The sequence below is a fragment of the Euprymna scolopes genome, chromosome 19, assembly GCF_053919585.1.
Source record: "Euprymna scolopes isolate OS-2025 chromosome 19, ASM5391958v1, whole genome shotgun sequence".
NCBI lineage: Eukaryota > Metazoa > Mollusca > Cephalopoda > Sepiida > Sepiolidae > Euprymna > Euprymna scolopes.
Window position 1 is genome coordinate 95789298 of NC_136500.1, and position 10803 is coordinate 95800100.

A 10803-nucleotide genomic window follows, 5' to 3' on the forward strand; every position below is an offset into this window, starting at 1 on the left:
TGGAAGTGTGTAGCTCAAGAAATCCGTCACATGTGACAAAAATAAACATAATTTTGTCTCACTCTGGGCATCTACACGTCAGTCAATCAAAGTAAATCAAGTACATAAAGTGTCCCAAATCAGAACAATGCAATATGTTCAGGATTTGGGCTCAAGCAAAGTTTAGACCTTCATGATCGAGTGATAGCCTTCAAATTCGGGCATCATCATCATTGTCAGCATCGTGATCAGCAGGCAACAGCAACACTTGACACTAACTTTTATGCTACACACTTTCCAGCAGCAGCCTTGAACTTGTCAACTCAACAGCCTTTCCTACATCATCATCATCATCATCATCATCATCATCATCATCATCATCATCATCATCATCATCATCAATGGCAGCAGTAGTATTATCAACAACAGAAACACTTTCATTTCGGGATGTTGACAACCTTCATATGGTCCCCTTGTGTAAGTACCCAATGTCTTTCTAGAAAGAATTCTAACTAGAAAGATATTGGGGAAACGAATGTCAACAATAATCGTCTTATTCATTCAAAATGACTGAATGAACAGCTACTACTACTACTACTACTACTACTACTACTACAACAACAACAACAACAGATGGAGTGAATTAACATCTCAAATTCTTCTATACTCATGGATTTAAACTTTTGGTTTTATTCAAATTTTTTTTATTCTTATTTCTTACCTGAGCTAAGGTCACAAATGATTTTGTCAAGAATTACAACCTTTCACTCTCGAGGGTTTTGATAGTTAAATGCTATTTTTTTTTTCAACAATCAACCTATGTTGTCAGAGTGAGCAAGTGCGGTTAAGAAGCTAAATTAGTTTTTGTTTTCATCTTAACATTTAGTTGGATAATTTTTACGTTTTCATCCCTGCTAAATCTCTCATAATCCATCATATTTTAAAATACTATATTCTCTCATATTTCAGCTATCATTTTCCCTTATATATATATATTGTATATATTATATATATATTGTATATATTATATATATATATTGTATATATTATATATATATTGTATATTATATATATATATTGTATATATTATATATATATTGTGACGCTAGCTGTAAACAATTCAACTCTTGTTTCGTAATTAAAACTTTTTCGTTACATGACGATTCTAACACTCAAATAGTCCGACTCTCAACATGATTGCATCAACTTTACTTTTCCTGTCGAAATAGCTTGTAATATAAAAAGGAAAAAAAGAAAAAGAAAAGTACTCCCACGACATTCGGATTATTAGCATGACTTCTTAACTTCCGGTGTGTTGTCTTCGCTATCCAACGCTTGATTCGTTCTCCTTTACAATTCAGCCTTTTTATTTCTTTCATATGCAAATTATATTTTGAAACAACATAAACGCATAGATTGAATTGACACATGTTAAGAATGGTTTTTGCTTTGGAAGGGTGTGTAATATAAGTAGATATAATCATTTGAAAATGATTACATTTTGTTTAAAATTGCTCGTCCATACAGTGATATGCTCACTTGAGAAAATTAACAAAAATTAGAACTGAAGAATTAAAACATTTGATATTCTATTTCATCAAGGTTAGCAATGCATGGGTAGAGAAATTAAATTCTCGGTGCCTGTGTGGATGAGGTTGTTAAAATTCGCCAAGTATTATGTTGGTAATACGGACAAATATCAGAAAATTAAAGACTCTTTGTAAGTTGTAAGTGGCAAAGACATTTCATCTATGAATATTGTGTCAACATTTTAGCCATCAAATTAAACATACAAAATACAACAGAAAAATGCACAAGTTATTCTTTTTAAAAGGTAAAATGTGCGAAGCATAAAGCAAACATCTAACATTTTTCTGTGGTGTCTGCTAAAGTCTGCCCTCTATAGGGTAGTTTGAGGACAAATGAGGATGAGATTTGGTCTCATTTCTCAACCATGTAGTGTACAAGCGTTCCCAACAAAATGTTGTAGGCATCATAAGATTTAGGAATCTGACCCCTCCTTCTTTGAGGGGAATAACCCTAGCCTGGAAACCAACCACACAAACAATAGCATCCCACCTCTCCTCTATTTTCACAATTAGACGTTATCTTTCTTTTTTCTTTTTTAGTTCCTTTGTCGATTTATACGTTTTTTTTCTTTTTTTCTTTTCAAAACTTTGCAGTTTCAGACTTTTTTTTAATTCCTTTTACTCAAACTTTTTAAAAAAAAAGTTAAGTAGCATAAATGTAAAGTCGGTTTTCGAGATGAAATCGTTCAAAATTGTTTATGATGTGAGCAATGATTGTTCTCTTTCAATTGCATTTTTCACCATTTCACTTCCGTTAACAAGTTTGGCAGAATTCCAATAATCAAAAGTAAAAAATTAAAAGAAGGAAAAACATAAAAAAAGCAAAGTTAACAGTTGGTGTCATTTTTCTTTAGGTCAACAGAAATGATGATAATAATTGTTATATGAAAGTTGATATAGTTCTATGATTATATTAATATTAGTGCAAAACACTGATGAAGTATAATGTAATTTTGATGGAGGGTGTTCATACCATAAAAGCTGAAATGTTTTTTAAAATTGGATAATTCTATAATTTTTGGTAATTAAAAAAAAATAATGTATTGGTTATTTTACAAAGTGTACGTTCCCGGTATGGAGACAAAGGTATTAGTTGCTAACATCTAAACTGATTAGAAAAAAAATCGAATTTCATCTTCTAAGGTGTTATGTTCTCAGTCAAGTTGGGTATTATGTTTGTTTGTGTACAGTCTAGCGTCCACATCGCTTGACTAATTGCTACCAAACATGGTTAAAATATCGGTTATGGTCTAACTGGTAAGGGAGTAGATTTAATTTTGGGATATATAGGTCAAAGGTCAATATCACAGAAAAAGTGAAAGTCACACTTTTAACAATAACTTTAATTCTGTTCATTGTAGAAACTTTCTACTTGATTCATATTATAGCTAATGAAGTCCAGTATCTTATATGGCTTTGACCTTGAAAAATTCTGTCAAGGTTGAAATTTTGCCAGAATTTTACCTTCTAAATGTGATGTATAGATCTGATGCTCTTTGGTAACAGTAACCACCATGCAAAATTTCCGCCTGATTAGTTATTATTTGTTTTTTTGTTTTTTTAGTTAACAACGTTTCCATGGCATAACTTCGGAATACTTCATGCAATCTAGAGAAGTAAGGACCAGATAAGACTTTGACCCATTCTTAAGTTATCAACTGGCTGACATATTCTTGTCACCAATCCTATCATAGGTGAATTTAGTCTGTGTATCAATAATATCCCAAATATTCTAGAATTGGATCTTTTGATCCTAACTATCATGTAACTGAAAGCTATTTTAACTGACTGCATTAGAAAATAAAATAACAGTATTTGTCATATCTTATTTTAGCACTAAGGATAGAAAAAGATTACATTCTTTGAACTTCAGCCAAACTGTCATCTATTTATTATTCTACATATGCATCTGGTAAGTAGACTTCTGAAATAAACTAATTAAATCTAATCAAGCTGAGGAGTCAAATATATTTCTCTTATTTGCAAGATGACCTCTTCATGCAATTCATTTATTTCTTAATTAGTGAATTCTTTTACTGCTTATATTCTTAAGAGTCAAAAATGATTTTCAACCAAACGTCATACTTTATTGTAACTCAATTTGAATTCTAACACCAGCCGTTACAAGACCCCTAGACAGTAAGTTTAGATGTTTGTATATTGACAGGAGATTTATCTTTTTGATTGGCCAGCTGGGTGATCTACTACAAAGGACTCGAATATTTCTCTCTCACTCTCTCTGTCTCTCTCTCTCTCTGTCTCTCTCTCTCTCTCTCTCGCTCTCATATATATATATATATATATATATATATATATATATATATGATTAGTTTTTTTGGAAAAAGAATTCCAGCAGAGTGCTCAATTAAAAGGAAAATCCAAATTTTAAGAGCGTACTTATATTTTGTGTACAGAAAGTTGTTAGTTGAGACAGGTCATTGGTACCGTCGGTTTCAAGCCCGATAATAAGGCCCGTTTAAGGTATCCTTATCGAGCTCTCTTCAGCCAATATTCGTCTCTTATATATATAATGAAATAAGAATTACAGTTAAGGTTACCAAAATGATCCAAGATGGCAAAACTTAAAGTAAATTATAAATGTTAAAGAATTAATATTTATGAAGTAATCTCAACCAGATGTAAAAGCTTGATAAAACCAAATAGGAGATAGAGCTTATAATAAGAACAAGTAGTTAATAAAACATGTTAAAAAACACTTTGAAAAAGAGTTAAAAACATATTTAATTTTAAAAAGAAAACACTAAATAAGTGGATAGAAATACTTTCCTTTTCATCAGAGGGTAGGATTTAGCAAAATGCTGGATCGGATTTTGCTTGCAAAAGTATTTGATGAAACTACAAGAAAGTAATAGATCTTATTTGAAAACAAAAAGTGAAGCAGAGGGAATAGGGTAAATAAAAAAGTGATTTCATGTGAATGGATGGTCTGCTGAAAGGTAAAGTATCTAATGACGGTAAAATCCAAAAATGCAGAATCCAAGAAAGTTAGTTAAATTTCCATTCGTACAAGTAGGTACAAGGAAAAGGGAATGAATTCCAATAATATTATTTCAAAGTGTTTTTTAACATGTTTTATTAACTACTTGTTCGATATATATATATATATATATATATATATATATATATATATATATATATATATATATATATATATATATATATATATATATATATATATATATATATATATATATATATATATATACGGCATAATCACATTGACACATCGGTTCTCATCAGATCACCGAAGTTAAGCAACGTTGAGCCTGGCTAATACCAGATGGGTGACCATTTGGGAATTCTAGGCGCTGTATGTGCTCTCCGCTTATCTCGGCATTGTTTCCAGTTGTCTTGTACCTCAACTTGCCACTGGTATGCAACAATGTTGACTCAGGAGAGGCGTGGTTGGAGATTGCGCAACTTTTGCCACACAAATTTCACGTGCAGGCAGAAAAAGACTTTTGCAGCTAATTCTACCCTATGCGACGAAGGCCATAAACTCCCCATATTTCCTCCTATAACACAGAACAAGCTAGGTAACATACAAATATCCGTGCATGAGGTCGCCAAGCTAATCAAGAACCTAGATTCCAGTAAAGCAACTGGCCCTGATGGCATCTCAATTATAGTGTTAAAAAAGCTTCAACCAGAACCTGCTTCCATACTTACGAAACTATTTAAGCGCTGCCTTAAGGAGAAGTGCTTTCCGACTCCCTGGAAGACCTCATCAGTTTGCACTGTATTTAAGAATTCAGGTGATAAGTCATCTCCCTCTCAGTACAGACCAATAAGTCTCCTGTGTGTTATGAGTAAGTTGCTGGAATCCATATTAAATAGAGAAATAGTCAACCACCTCAGCAGGAATAACCTTCTTAGTGATACACAATATGGTTTCCGCTCTGCAAGATCTACCGCAGATGTGCTGACGGTTATATCCCACAGGATTAGTGAATCTCTTTACAAAGGCTTCCTTTCTAGGGCAATTGCTCTTGACATATCAAAGGCCTTCAACAAGGTATGGCATAAGGGTCTACTTCACAAGATTTCCAGCTACGGTATAACTGGAAATGTTTTCTCAATCATTAAATCATTTCTCTCCGATAGGCTCATAAGAGTAGTGATAGATGGACAAAAATCGGAGGCCTGCAATATAAATGCTGGAGTCCCTCAGGGGTCAATCCTGGGCCCAACTCTCTTCCTGATCTACATCAATGACCTCCCTAAACACATACTTAAATCATTCGTTGACATCTATGCTGATGACACGACCATCTACAGCAACACATCAAAGGCTGTAAATGACAAAGTTCTCTCTGATTCTCTCTCCTCTGATCTCGAACGCGTGGTTCAGTGGGGGAAGATGTGGCTGGTTACCTTTAATGCATCCAAAACCAAACTCCTATCCTTACATCATCAACGCTCTTATCCCCATCTGGCATCAATTGTGATGGATGGCTCTCGTCTGGGAGAGGCCCCGTGTTTTGACAAGCTTTTGGGTTTGACCTTTACTCCTGATCTGAAATGGAACATGTACATCAAGTCTGTTACCAAGGTCGCTGGAAAGATGGTGGGATCCTTCTACCGCTCCAGAAGATATCTCACTACTGATGCAATTCTCTATCTATATAAAAGCCAAGTACGTCCAAGGATGGAATACTGCTGCCATATCTGGGCAGGAGCTGCTAAAAACAGCCTATCCTGCCTTGACAGAGTACAAAATAGACTTCGTGGCTTAGTGGGGGATGCCCTTTTCTCTACCCTGCAACCTCTCTCCCACAGTTGCGAGCCTATCCTTGTTTTATCATTATTTCCATGGCAGGTGCTCGTCTGAACTCTAATCTCTAGTCCCCCCTCGCCAATCTTTCACGAAAAACACCCGTCTAGCTGAATCCACTGTGAAAAATTTCCCACACTCTATATCTGTGCCTAAATCAAAACGCGGATTCCATGAACAAAGCTTCTTTCTTAAAACTGCATGCCTGTGGAACTCTGTTCCGTCTGCCTGCTTCCCACCTGACTACAACTTGGATGTCTTCAAGCCCAATGTTAACAAATTCCTAATGAACCGCCCCCTTAAGTAAACACTTCATCAAATCTCCACACTAACGTAATGTACTTGCAATAACCCTTATCCCTGAGTGGCTTCCGGGCCTTGATAAGTGGTGACCACTGTGTAAAAAAAAAAAAAGAAAAAAAAAGGCACCCTTACAGTGGGTATCCATAGTCTGTCATGACTGAAGGAAGCCTTTAAACATACATACATACATACATGTATGTATGTATGTATATATATATATATATATATATATATATACATACATACATGTATGTATGTATGTATATATATATATATATATATATATATATATATATATATATATGTATATATATATATATATATATATATATATATATATATATATATATATACATGTATGTATATATGTATGTATGTATGTATGTATGTATTCCAGCAAATAGGCATGTGAGGACAGTGGGTTTTCTAGCCATCTCATAGTCAATGGGGGTTTGTATAACAGAATGGCCTTGCGTTTTTAATGGATTGTGTTCAATTAGATTTGTGTTCAAGCTAATAATTCTTATTTGCAAGTCTGCTGTTCAGTAGAAGAAAATAATATCTCTCAAACATAAAACTTTGTTACTTGCTTAAAATTGAAATTGTAATTTTGTTTGGAAAAAGAATTTTTCTGTTACATCATTGATTGAGGCCACACAATTGACATTTGTTTGAGTAACTTTTTTATTATTAGGCTTTATTTTACACAAGTTTTTTTTAAATTTTTATTTCAAGGCAAAAATTGTGAATATGATTATATATGAAATTTATTTTTGTATTATTTAGATTCAAGAAACTGTGAAACTGTGTCTGTTACAAGGAAAGGCTGTCCCCTTTCCATGTAAATAAGAAGAGCATTAGATAGGTGAAAATGAGATTAGGATAAGCTGAGACTCGAACCTTGTAAGCAAAGATTAAGAATTGGAATTTTAGAATTTAGTCTGTTGCTAAATTCTATTAGAATAGTTAGATATTGTTTATATCATAAAAATAATTGATTGTACATTCTTTTAGAAAACTGATATATATTGTTAAAAAATAGATTAGAATTATATGCTGAGAATTCTTTTGTTGTTAAAAGTGTGTTTGGAAAAACATGCATAGCCACGTGAATTGGTCACGTTTGGGAAACACACTTCTGAGGTCATAGACCAAGGGGGATTCTCAATATAGGAGCTAGAGGAGTCAGCAGAAGAGTAGAGTCAAGAACAGTTGAGTTGGGTTAAGTTTGAGTCAGTCCTTTGAAAGCGAAAGGAAGAACATTAAACTATGTAGATCCGAAATTTGAATTCCTGACGTCATCAGCATTCGACCGGTCCAATGAATAAAGAATCATCATTGTGCTTTTGTAACTGTTGTCATGTGTCATCTTTCAACACTCAAAAGGTAATGTGTTAATCATCTTGTAATGAACATTGTATAACCCTTACAAGATTATGTAACTCCCCTCCTCTGTGTTAAGAACTTATATACATCTCCAGTCAGTATATATATATATATATATATATATATATATATATATATATATATGAAGTCCCCAAGAAATATAAGAACTTTCTTCTCTCTCTCATCATTATTATCGTTATATCCGTTATATGTATTGTCTTCATATGAATCCTCCATCATATCCTTTAACATGTACCCCTATTCAACGTGTCTATATCCTCGCATTAAGAGACTATACAGATGTCGGTCACGTGATTGGATACTTAGGTGTAAGATTCGGTAGTCAATATTGGTGATAAGATTAGGTGTACATAGAGCCAAGATTGCTAAGTGCGTTGATCTTATTCATTGGAGCGAAAAAATCGACAATCAAGATTGATGACAACGTATGTTTGGTGTGACATGAGATGGGAGTTTACAGGAAATAGTATGTGTCTTTGCTCGCTTAAAATTATTTATGTGTTTTCCGTTCACAAACTGTAATGAGAAAATAAAAATATACAAACATACTTCGACGCACCGTTTATATTCTGTCTGGTAAAAGTGCTTGTAAAATGCAGGGTGAGTCACGGGAAACGGACGTTTTTAAGGAATTTCTTGTTTAAATTTTGGTGGATCAAATGGAATATTGTTTTTAAGAAATATTTTTTTCACGTAAGTGTCATAAGCAAACACACAGTGTTCACGACTCTACGGTAGCATGAGGGTAATGAACTGAAAAGAAAAGCAATTCAAAATCAATAACTAAAACAAAATTTAATATAAAAGATAAAGAAATAACAACAAACTAAACAGCATCGTAAGCAAGTTTAAAGATTACCTTCCTCACGCCTTATCCTTTACTCAAAGAGAACAAGGAGTGTTCTAAAAACATCAGTTTCCCGTGACTCACCCTGTATAAGGTTCAAATAGAGGTATGTCGTGAGAAGAAGAAGAAGAAGAAGAAGAAGAAGAAGAAGAAGAAGAAGAAGAAGAAGAAGAAGAAGAAGAATGTTAAAAGTAACAATTTAAAAACACTAAGTTAGAAGAGTCTGTGTCATTTTCATTTCGTGCTAGTGTTTAGAAGAATTCGGGAAACATACAAGATTAAAAAAGGTTTTCATAACAAAAAAATGTTTATCAAGTTTTCAATCTCTGGTATCAGGATTTTCTAAAAGCCGTTTTGCACTTCGCCTGGAAACATATCACCGTTTCCTGTTTGATGCTCAACAAATACATCATAAAATCAGATATCGTATTGAGTCTTTCCTTCTTGGTTAAAACCTTCCAAATTGTACTATATCTCTGCTAGGTCTACTAAACAGGTAATCAGAATTTTTAATACTCTCATGTTTCACTACTGTTTACCGTTTATCATCAAGATAAACTTCCTTTTCTTTCTCTACAGATGAAGCTACCATATAAAGTAAAATAGATTGAGAGCTTTTATACTACAAGATATATAAAGCACTGTTTTATCAATCATATAACGCAAATATTTTTCTGTGTTGTTAAAAATAACATTATTTCCAATTGATTTTAGCGATTTTTATATTTGATTTTGATCAGTATTTTAATTTTATTGTTTATAAATAAAGGCACATGCGTTCTTATCAATCAGAAATGATAATACTGCTACCCAACCCACCGGGTACTGCTTTGATAACAGATATTTTGCTTGATCTTACCCAGTTTGTTCTTTTCACTTTCACTTTCTTTCTAGTTTTTCTTTCTTTCATTCATTTTTTTTTTAGAGAAAGGAAACAGACAGAGAGAGAGAGAGAGAGAGAGAGAGAGGGAGAGAGAGAATAACGACAGAAAGAATGACGCCTGTTCTGGTTTTAACCAATATTTAATTGCGTGTGTATGTATGTGCATGAGAGAGAGGATAGAGAGAATAAGAAAGAGAAAGACAGTCATAATTGATTCAATTGTTTAGCACATCATGATTAGAGGCAAAGATTATGAGTTCGAATTTCAACCGTGCATAAGTAATTGCAATCTGATTCTGTCCAAAGATGATCTTCAACACTTAAAATTAGAGTGTTTCATTTTACTTTTAATTTTTTTCTGTAATCTTTTTACTTTATGACAATAGGAACTTGGGTGATGCCAGGTAACCTAGCTAGTATGACTCATACAAAATAGTATTTTATTCATAACTTTTACTGTAATTAGAGCAAATGAATTTTTAATGTGAAATTTTTCTATTCTTTTATTGTGACGTAATTTGAAATGATAGTCGATTGAATATATATTTTTTTTAAATCAAATAATCAAATTATCAAACTGTTCTGTATAAAAGCTGTTACAAATAAAATAAATTCTTATGGAATGTCTTACATGATAAAGGGCTGTCCCCTTTTCATGTAAGTAAAAAAAATAGGGAATTAGTTAAATGTAAATATGAAATAGGATAGTCAAGGATTCGAACTTGCAAAGGTAGATTTGGAATTGAAAATTCCAATCATAAGTTAAAATAAATACAGAATGTTATTGAAATAAGGAATTGCAATTGTTTAGCTTACATATCTGTATATGGAAAAGGAATGTAATAATGAAATTTGTTTCTGTGAAAATTAAAATAAGGAATTTAATCGTCAATTGAAATTGTAAACATATTTTGTAAAGAGGTTATTTGAAAAATAGGTTACTGAACTCGGGGTCATGTCAAGTTTGGCAACGTGACGCATGTCATCCAACATGCTTTAT

General features: G+C 32.9%; 1 pseudogene; it reads left to right on the top strand.

Moving 5' to 3' along the window:
- Positions 1–4789: 4789 nt before the first annotated feature.
- LOC145240644 (5S ribosomal RNA) lies at positions 4790–4906 on the top strand (annotated as a pseudogene).
- Positions 4907–10803: the final 5897 nt, after the last annotated feature.